Here is a 9,251-nt window from a genome sequence, read left to right on the forward strand (position 1 = left end):
TTTTTTTATAAAAATATTTACACTTTTATGTGTAATATAGTTACTACATGCATTGGAAAATTTCTCCATTTTGTTTGCTATATTTATAATAATTTCTTATTTTTTAGTATTTTATAATGTATTTTTCGTTTTATAATAAATATTTTTCAAAAGAAATATTATTTTTTGTAAAAAATGTCATTTACAATGTTTAAAAGTCATTTCTGAGTGTATTAGCTAAGTTGTACTTTGGTTTGTGCAATTTGGTGTTGTACATGTCTATTATGATTCTTTGACCAAAACATGTCTACTCCTGCCACTTGTTTTTAAAAAAAAAAACATATATAAGGGGGGTAGAGGTGTTGAAAGGAACCTCAAGGTGTTTGTTGCCAGGACGAGGCGGGTATGCATGGGGGATGCTGGCATGAGGCGTGGGCATTGGGGGCATGCACGGCTTGTCCGTGCTACATCCTCGATGTTTGCAACGCACGCCGGCAAGTACTCGTGTGTGCTCGTAGTACGTCTGGTGGTGACACAACTCGTGGAAACTACTGGCTTTTGGCAACGAACGGCGGAGCATCATGCAAGTAACACCGCAAGGTGCCATGCGCATGGGGCAAAGCTCAGTACATGTTAAATGCCATGCGGTTGTTGTGGGTTGTGTCTGGCATCGCTCGTGGCAGCTGATGTCTTTTGGCAATGAAACGGAGGAGCGTTGTGCAAGTAGCGCCACAAGGTGACATGCGCATGGGGCTAAGCTCAGTACATGCCTAATGCCATCGGTTGTTGTGGACAACATCGGGAGGCGACATCGCTCGTGGCAGCTGATGGCTTTTGGCAACGTGACGACAGAGCGTCGTGCAAGTAGAACCGCAAGGTGCCATGCGCATGGGGCTAAGCTCAGTATGTGAAGAATGCCATCGGTTGTTGTGGGCAACATTTGGAGGCAACATCGCTCGTGGCAGCTGATGGCTTTTGGCAATGGAATGGCAGAGCATCGTGCAAGTAGCGCCGTAAGGTGCCATGCGCATGGGGCTAAGCTCAGTATGTGATGAATGCCATCGATTATTGTGGGCAACATCGGGAGGCGACATCGCTCGTGGCAGCAGCTGACTTTTCGCAATGGAAGGGCGGAGCGTCATGCAAGTAGCGCCGCAAGGTGCTATGCGCATGGGGCTAAGCTCAGTACATGTCGAATATCGTGTGGTTGTTGGTTATGTCTGGCACTGCTCGTGGTAGCTGATGGCTTTTGGCAATGGAATGGCAGAGCGTCGTGCAAGTAGCGCCGCAAGGTGCCATGCACATTGGGCTAAGCTCAGTACATGATAAATGCCATCGGTTGTTGAGGGTTGTGTCTGGCATCGCTCGTGGTAGTTGATGGCTTTTGGCAACGGAACAACAGAGCGTTGTGCAAGTAGCACGCCAAGGTGCCATGCGCATAGGGCTAAGCTAAGTACATGTCGAATGTCGTGCGGTTGTTGTGGGCAATTTTCGTGCTTGGCGGGGCTTGTCTTGGCTTTGCAATGTTGGTATTGGAAACAACACATGGCTGCGCTTTGCGTGTTGGGGCTGTTGTTAGCATGCATCGGCGAGGCAACTGTACGTGCGGCACATGAGTGGTGTTCGGCTTGTGTGGCTAGGTTGGATCCCTGCTTGAGCAGCGACGTCTTAGCCCGCATGCCATCTCAGTCATCAGCTGGCATTCGTATTTCATAATCAGAGGTGAAATTCTAGGATTTTTGAAAGACGAACAACTGCGAAAGCATTTGCCAATGATGTTTTTATTAATCAAGAATGAAAGTTGGGGGCTCGAAGACGATCAGATACTGTCCTAGTCTCAACCATAAACGATGCTGACCAAGGATCGGCGGATGTTGCTTTTAGGACTCCGCCGGCACCTGATGAGAAATCAAAGTTTTTGGGTTCCGGGGGGGAGTATGGTTGCAAGGCTGAAACTTAAAGGAATTGACAGAAGGGCACCACCAGGAGTGGAGCCTGTGACTTAATTTGACTCAACACGGGGAAACTTACCAGGTCCAGACATAGTAAGGATTGACAAACTGAGAGCTCTTTCTTGATTCTATGGGTGGTGGTGCATGGCCGTTCTTAGTTGGTGGAGAGATTTGTCTGGTTAATTCCGTTAACTAACGATACCTCAGTCTGCTAACTAGCTATGCAGAGGTATCCCTTCGCGACTAGCTTCTTAGAGGGACTACGACCTTTTAGGCCGCGGAAGTTTGAGGCAATAACAAGTCTATGATGCCCTAAGATGTTCTGGGCCGCACACGCGCTACACTGATGTTTTCAAAGAGTTTATAGCGTTGGCCGACAGGGCTGGGTAATCTTTAAAATTTCATCATGATGGGGATAGATCATTGCAATTGTTGGTCTTCAACGAGGAATTCCTAGTAAGCGCGAGTCATCAGTCATGACACAAGCGTAAATAAGGCTTGTTCGGGGTCGGTTTTCTGTGTTGCATACCTAATGCCTAGGCATTATCAAGCACAATCGGTTGCCTTTCGCCCCTCGTGTTCGACGTGCGGGGTGAACCAAAAGCTGTAGCCATGTCCCATGTCGTCCTCGCTTCGTCGTGCGATGGCTTGGTCCTTGACTAGTATGCTCGGACTCTCGGATTCGGTAAACGCAATGGGCATGGGGTTTTTATTGGCTCCTATCTGCCCAAAGAATGCTCCTTACGAATGACGGTCGTGCTCGTCTTGGACTAGGCCATGCCCTTTGGGTCGGCCATGCTCATGCGATGCCTGCATCAATGAGGAATTGTACCTGGTTGATCCTACCAATAGTCATATGCTTATATCAAAGATTAAGCCATGCATGTGTAAGTATGAAAACATTCAGACCGTGAAACTGCGAATGGCTCATTAAATTAGTTATAGTTTGTTTGATGGTATCTACTGCTCGGATAACCGTAGTAGTTCTATAGCTAATACTTGCAACAAACCCCGACTTCTGGAAGGGATGCATTTATTAGATAAAAGGCCGACGCGGTCTCTGCCCGTTGCTGTGATGATTCATGATAACTCGATGGATCGCACGACCATCGTGCCCGTGACACATCATTCAAATTTCTGCCCTATCAACTTTCGATGGTAGGATAGTGGCTTACCATGGTTGTGACGGGTGACGGAGAATTAGGGTTTGATTTTGTAGAGGGAGCCTGAGAATCGGCTATCACATCTAAGGAAGACAGCAGGCGCGCAAATTACCCAATCTTGACACGGGGAGGTAGTGACAATAAATAACAATACCGGGCTCTATGAGTCTGGTAATTGGAATGAGTACAATCTAAATCCCGTAACGAGGATCCATTGGGGGGCAAGTCTGGTGCCAGCAGCCACGGTAATTCCAGCTCCAATAGCGTATATTTAAGTTGTTGCAGTTAAAAAGCTCGTAGTTGGACTTTGGGATGGGCCGGCCGGTCCGCCTTAGGTGTGCACCAGTCGTCTCGTTCCTTCTGACGGCGATGCGCTCCTGGCCTTAATTGGCCGGGTCGTGCCTCCGGTGCTGTTACTTTGAAGATATTAGAGTGCTCAAAGCAAGCCTACGCTCTGTATACATTAGCATGAGATAACATTATAGGATTTCGGTTCTATTACGTTGGTCTTCGAGATCGAAGTAATGATTAACAGGGACAGTCGGGGGCATTCGTATTTCATAGTCAAAGGTAAAATTCTTGGATTTATGAAAGACAAACAACTGCGAAAGCATTTGCCAAGGATGTTTTCATTAATCAAGAACGAAAGTTGGGGGCTCGAAGACGATCAGATACTGTCCTAGTCTCAACCATAAACGATGCCAACCAGGGATCGCCGGATGTTGCTTTTAGGACTCCGCCAGCACCTTATGAAAAATCAAAATTTTTTTGGGTTCTGGGGGGAGTATGGTCGTTAGGCTGAAACTTAAAGGAATTTACGGAAGGGCACCACTAGGAGTAGAGCCTGCGACTTAATTTAACTCAACATGGGGAAACTTACCAGGTCCAGACGTAGTAAGGATTGACAGACTGAGAGCTCTTTCTTGATTCTATGGGTGGTGGTGCATGGCCGTTCTTAGTTGGTGGAGCGATTTGTCTGGTTAATTCCGTTAACAAACGAGACCTTAGCCTGCTAATAGCTATGCTGAGGTATCCCTTCGTGGCCAGCTTCTTAGAGGGACTACGGCCTTTTAGGCCGCAGAAGTTTGAGGCAATAATAGGTCTGTGATGCCCTTAGATGTTCCGGGTCGCACGCACACTACACTGATGTATTCAACGAGTTTATAGCCGTGGACGACAGGCCCATGTAATATTTGAAATTTCATTGTGATGGGGATAGATAATTGCAATTGTTGGTCTTTAACGAGAAATTCCTAGTAAGCGCGAGTTATCAGCTCACGTTGACTACTTCCCTTCCCTTTGTACATACTGCCCGTTGCTCCTACCGATTGAATGATCCAGTGAAATGTTCGGATCGCTGCGACGTGGTAGGTTCCCTACTCGCGACGTCGCGAGAAGTCCATTGAACCTTATCATTTAGAGAAAGGAGAAGTCGTAACAAGGTTTCCATAGGTGAACCTGCGGAAGGATCATTGTTGAAACTTGCAAAGCAGAACGACCCGCAAACATGTTTAAACACCGGTGAGCAGTGCGGCCGGGGTGCTTCGGCCTCCATCCGCGTAGCTCCCTTGCCGGGTTATTAGCAAACCCCGACGCGGAAAGCGCCAAGGAATACTAAATTGAAAGCCTGCCTCTCACACCCCATTCACGGTGCACGCGGGGGGACTTGTGCTTCTTTGAAATACAAATGACACTCGGCAACGGATATCTCGGCTCTCGCATCAATGAAAAACGTAGCGAAATAAGATTCTTAGTATGAATTGTAGAATCCCGTGAACCATCTAGTCTTTGAATGCAAGTTGCTCCCGAAGCCATTCGGCCGAGGGCACGTCTGCCTGGGCATCACGCATCCCGTTGCCCCCGCACACCGTGCCTAAACTCATGGTTGTTTGGGAATGTATCCCAAATCGGGCGGTGAATTCCGTCCAAAGCTAAATACGGGCGAGAGATCGATAGAGAACAAGTACCGCGAGGGAAAGATGAAAAGGACTTTGAAAAAAGAGTCAAATGGTGCTTGAAATTATCAGGAGGGAAGCAGATGGGGGCCAATGATGCGCCCCGGTCGGATGTGGAACGATGTTGAGCCAGTCCGCCGATCGACTTGGGGCGTGGACCAGTGTGGAATAGAGGGGTGGCCAAAGCCCGAGCTTTTGATATGTTCGTGGAACACCGTCTCCTCGATTGTGGTAGGCAGCATGCATCTCTAGCATGCTTCGGCATCTACGCGCTCCGGACGTTGGCCTGTGGGCTCCCTATTCGACCGGTCTTGAAAGACGGACCAAGGAGTCTGACATGTGTGTGAGTCAATGGGCGAGTAAACCCGTAAGGCATAAGGAAGCTGATTGGTGGGATCCCCCTGAGGGGTGCACCGTCGACCGACCTTGATCTTCTGTAAAGGGTTCGAGTGTGAGCATACCTGTCGGGACCCGAAAGATGGTGAACTATGCCTGAGCGGGGTGAAGCTAGAGGAAACTCTGGTGGAGGCCCGCAGTGATACTAACGTGTAAATCGTTTGTCTGACTTGGATATAGGGGCGAAAGACTAATCGAACCATCTAGTAGCTGGTTCCCTCAGAATTTTCCCTCAGGATAGCTGGAGCTCGCGTGCGAGTTCTATCGAGTAAAGCCAATGATTAGAGGCATCGGGGGCGCAACTCCCTCGACCTATTCTCTAACTTTACATAGGTAGGATGGTGCAACTGCTTTGTTGAGCCGCACCACGGAATCAAGAGCTCTAAGTGGGCCATTTTTGGTAAGCAGAACTGGCGATGTGGGATGAACCGGAAGTCGGGTTACAGTGCTAAATGGCGCGCTAACCTAGATCACACAAAGGGTGTTGGTCGATTAAGACAACAAGACGGTGGTCATGGAAGTCCAAATCCGCTAAGGAGTGTGTAACAACTCACCTGCCGAATCAACTAGCCCCGAAAATGGAAGGCACTTAAGCGCGCGACCTACACCAGGCCGTCGGGGCAAGTGCCAGGATCCGATGGTCCCTGCGGATGTTTATGCAATGTTATTTCTACCCAGTGCTCTAAATGTCAAAGTGAAGAAATTCAACCAAGCGCGGGTAAACGACAGGAGTAACTATGACTCTCTTAAGGTAGCCAAATGCCTCATCATCTAATTAGTGACACGCATGAATGGACTAACGAGATTCCCACTGTCCCTATCTACTATCCAGCGAAACCACAACCAAGGGAACGGGCTTGGCAGAATCAGCAGGGAAAGAAGACCCCGTTGAGCTTGACTCTAGTCCGACTTTGTGAAATTACTTGAGAGGTGTAGTATAAGTGGGAGCCAAAAGGCAAAAGTAAAATACCACTACTTTTAACATTATTTTACTTATTTCGTGAATCGGAAGCGGGGCGCTGCCCCTCTCTTTGGACCCAAAGCTTGGTTGCAGGCCGATCCAGGTGGAAGACATTGTCAGGTGGAGAGTCTGGCTGGGGCGACACATCTGTTAAAAGATAACCCAGGTGTCCTAAGATGAGCTCAATGAGAACAGAAATTTCATGTGGAATAGAAGGGTAAAAGCTTGTTTGATTCTGATTTTCAGTACGAATACGAACCGTGAAAGCATGGCCTAACGGTCCTTTAGACCTTTGGAATTCGAAGCTAGAGGTGTCAGAAAAGTTACCACAGGGATAATTGGCTTGTGACAGCTTATGGAGCTATTGAAATCATCAAAACTCTATTTCGGAGTCGTTTACACATAAATCAACATCCGGTCAACTTTTTCGACTTAAACTTTACATCTTTGAACTAAGTGTTCCAATTCATTCCGACACTTTCCCGACAAATCACATAATCATAATTGAGCATAAAATATTCAGTAAATGGTGAAACATGGCTATAATACACAAAACGACCGACCGGTTCGTTACAGTTACATCTGTTACAATCCAAAAAATCAGAAATTTTACTCTTCTCGGCATGTCATTTTTGTAGAGTCTGTGTTCCCTTTCAAGAACTACCAGAACACTCTTTCTCGTGTCAATCCCGCTGAACTGGAGTCTTGGCTAATCCATACCACTGAATCTTCTCCAACCACCGGAGAAGTAACAACTCCTTCCACAAGTTTATTCCTTGATGACATACCCAGAGTTCCTGCAAACAGAGTTCCCCATAACTCTGCCTTGGCCAGCAACGAGCCCGCCGTCTCACCATCACAGGTAACTTCTTCACCATTACCTTCTCCACTTCCTGTTCATCTTATTCCTATTTCTACAGCCAACGTTACTGGAACTGAAGCTTCTTACTATGAATTTTAATAATGTATTATGTTTTTAAAAAATTTAATTAGTAAAATATGAATATCTTTTGAGATTTTCAATTTAAATATTTTATTACATAAAAAGTTTGGGAAAATAACTATTTTTAAAATATTTGTATATAATAGTCAAGCAAGATCTAAATATACAATAATATTATAGGTGTATAATAATTATTTCGCTAAAGCATGCAGACAAAAAAATCATGATAGAAAGATTTGACTGTAATTAAAATATTTGGCTCATGTATTTTGTTGGTTATTTAGTAAATTTTAAAATATAATAAATTGGCAACAATACATTTGAATTGTTGCCAAAATGTTTGGTATTATTGGTGAAACACTTGATTTCTCTACAACTAATTATATATATTTAGGGGCAATTCTACCGTGTCAGTATATATGTATTAAAAAATTTACTAAAACTTTATAAATATTTAACGGTAAATCTAATTATAATCGTAAATTTACTTAAGGTAGGAACTCATAAACATGTATGTTGGAATTTTTTTTTTAGTACCTAATTTTTGGCGTAAATTTTTTGTTTCTTTTTGACTTTCCGCCAAAAAGCAAACGCGGCAAAAAGAAAAAATTTCCTCATTTATTTTTTTCACTTTGGCTCAAGGTTTTCTCCTTTCAAATACACGGTTACAATCTCCTCTTTTGTTACTGTATTTACATTGAAGAACAATTTTAGGAATTCAAACAATCACCTCAGATTCTGTACAATCTTATTTATTTAGGGGTTTATGTTCTTCTTTCTGTGTTTTTGAGCAGATTTTAATCATCCAAAGTCCATCGAAGATATGTACAAAGTGTGAGAAATGTACCGTCTCTTATAGAGACTTGTAGTGTGACCCACATATAAGATAATAAATTATTTACCTTGTCTTTCAAAGAAAATAATATATCAGATAATATTCTATAGTTATGCATATACGGTAGTTTCTTTGATGAAAACAAATTATCATATATTAGTAGTCCCTAGAGTAATTATAATTTAATGAGAAGTCACTAGGGCTAAAGTATTTGCCTAAGAGTGCCTAGCCTACCTATAAATACGTATGTGACTCCATCAGTCTGGCATTCTATCTATGATAGGAAGACTCCCTAGGTTTTCTGCTAAAAGTTCAAAGGCAATTCCAACAAACAATGACGGAAGGTACGTTCCTTGTTTAAGTTTCGTTGCGTTGGCTCTGAATGTGTATTCGAATTTCAACACAAAGCAGTTACGCCTACTTTCTACTCCAAGGTTTGTGTTAGGGTTTCTCTTCTTGCTCCGAATCGTTGTCTTTCCATTTAGTAAGTTAGTAATTTTGTGTTAACCATCTTGCTCTTGAGAAAATGCGGAATATGGTAAACGTGACTCGAGCGATTATGCTAATTTTAAGAATTTTTCTGTTATGCTCTGATGTGAATTGGACAAGTGTTTGTGCTTTGCTAGTTTCCAGAATTTCCCTATTGCATTGATATGGGTAGTGGGTAAGTTCAAGATATCTTTATTCTTTCTTTAGCTCTTCCTGAATTTCTTTTTGGTATTTCCTAGTTAAGCATATGATTTTCCAAAATGGGTAGTTGAATATATTTGAAGTATAACCTTTCCGTTCTTCATGATAAGTTTTACTTTCAACATTTGCTAACTTTATTTAGTGTATTTTGGTAGTTTATGGTGGAACTTGCAATGTGTATTTAGATTGAAAAATATGAGGAAAAGGAAATATCATGTTTGGTAAATTACTGGAACTATAATGACAGTGGATCCTTGGGATGGTAATGAGAATTATAATGTTAGGTATTAACATTGTGGACAACATCATCCACTAACGAGCATAGCATTTCAATGGTGAATGTGTAAATGAGTCAGCAAAAAAGACTTGAATTTTCA

At 43.8% G+C, this 9,251-nt stretch overlaps 1 long non-coding RNA gene across 1 annotated transcript; it reads right to left on the reverse strand.

Moving 5' to 3' along the window:
• Nucleotides 1–1,998: 1,998 nt before the first annotated feature.
• Nucleotides 1,999–4,082, reverse strand: LOC138906799 (uncharacterized). Its single transcript, XR_011414455.1, has 2 exons — nt 3,956–4,082; nt 1,999–2,123 (listed from the first exon to the last, which is right to left on the reverse strand). It is a non-coding gene; the product is annotated as an uncharacterized lncRNA (long non-coding RNA).
• Between the last annotated feature and the right edge of the window lie 5,169 nt (nt 4,083–9,251).

The sequence above is a fragment of the Nicotiana tomentosiformis genome, chromosome 2, assembly GCF_000390325.3.
Source record: "Nicotiana tomentosiformis chromosome 2, ASM39032v3, whole genome shotgun sequence".
Classification (NCBI taxonomy): domain Eukaryota; kingdom Viridiplantae; phylum Streptophyta; class Magnoliopsida; order Solanales; family Solanaceae; genus Nicotiana; species Nicotiana tomentosiformis.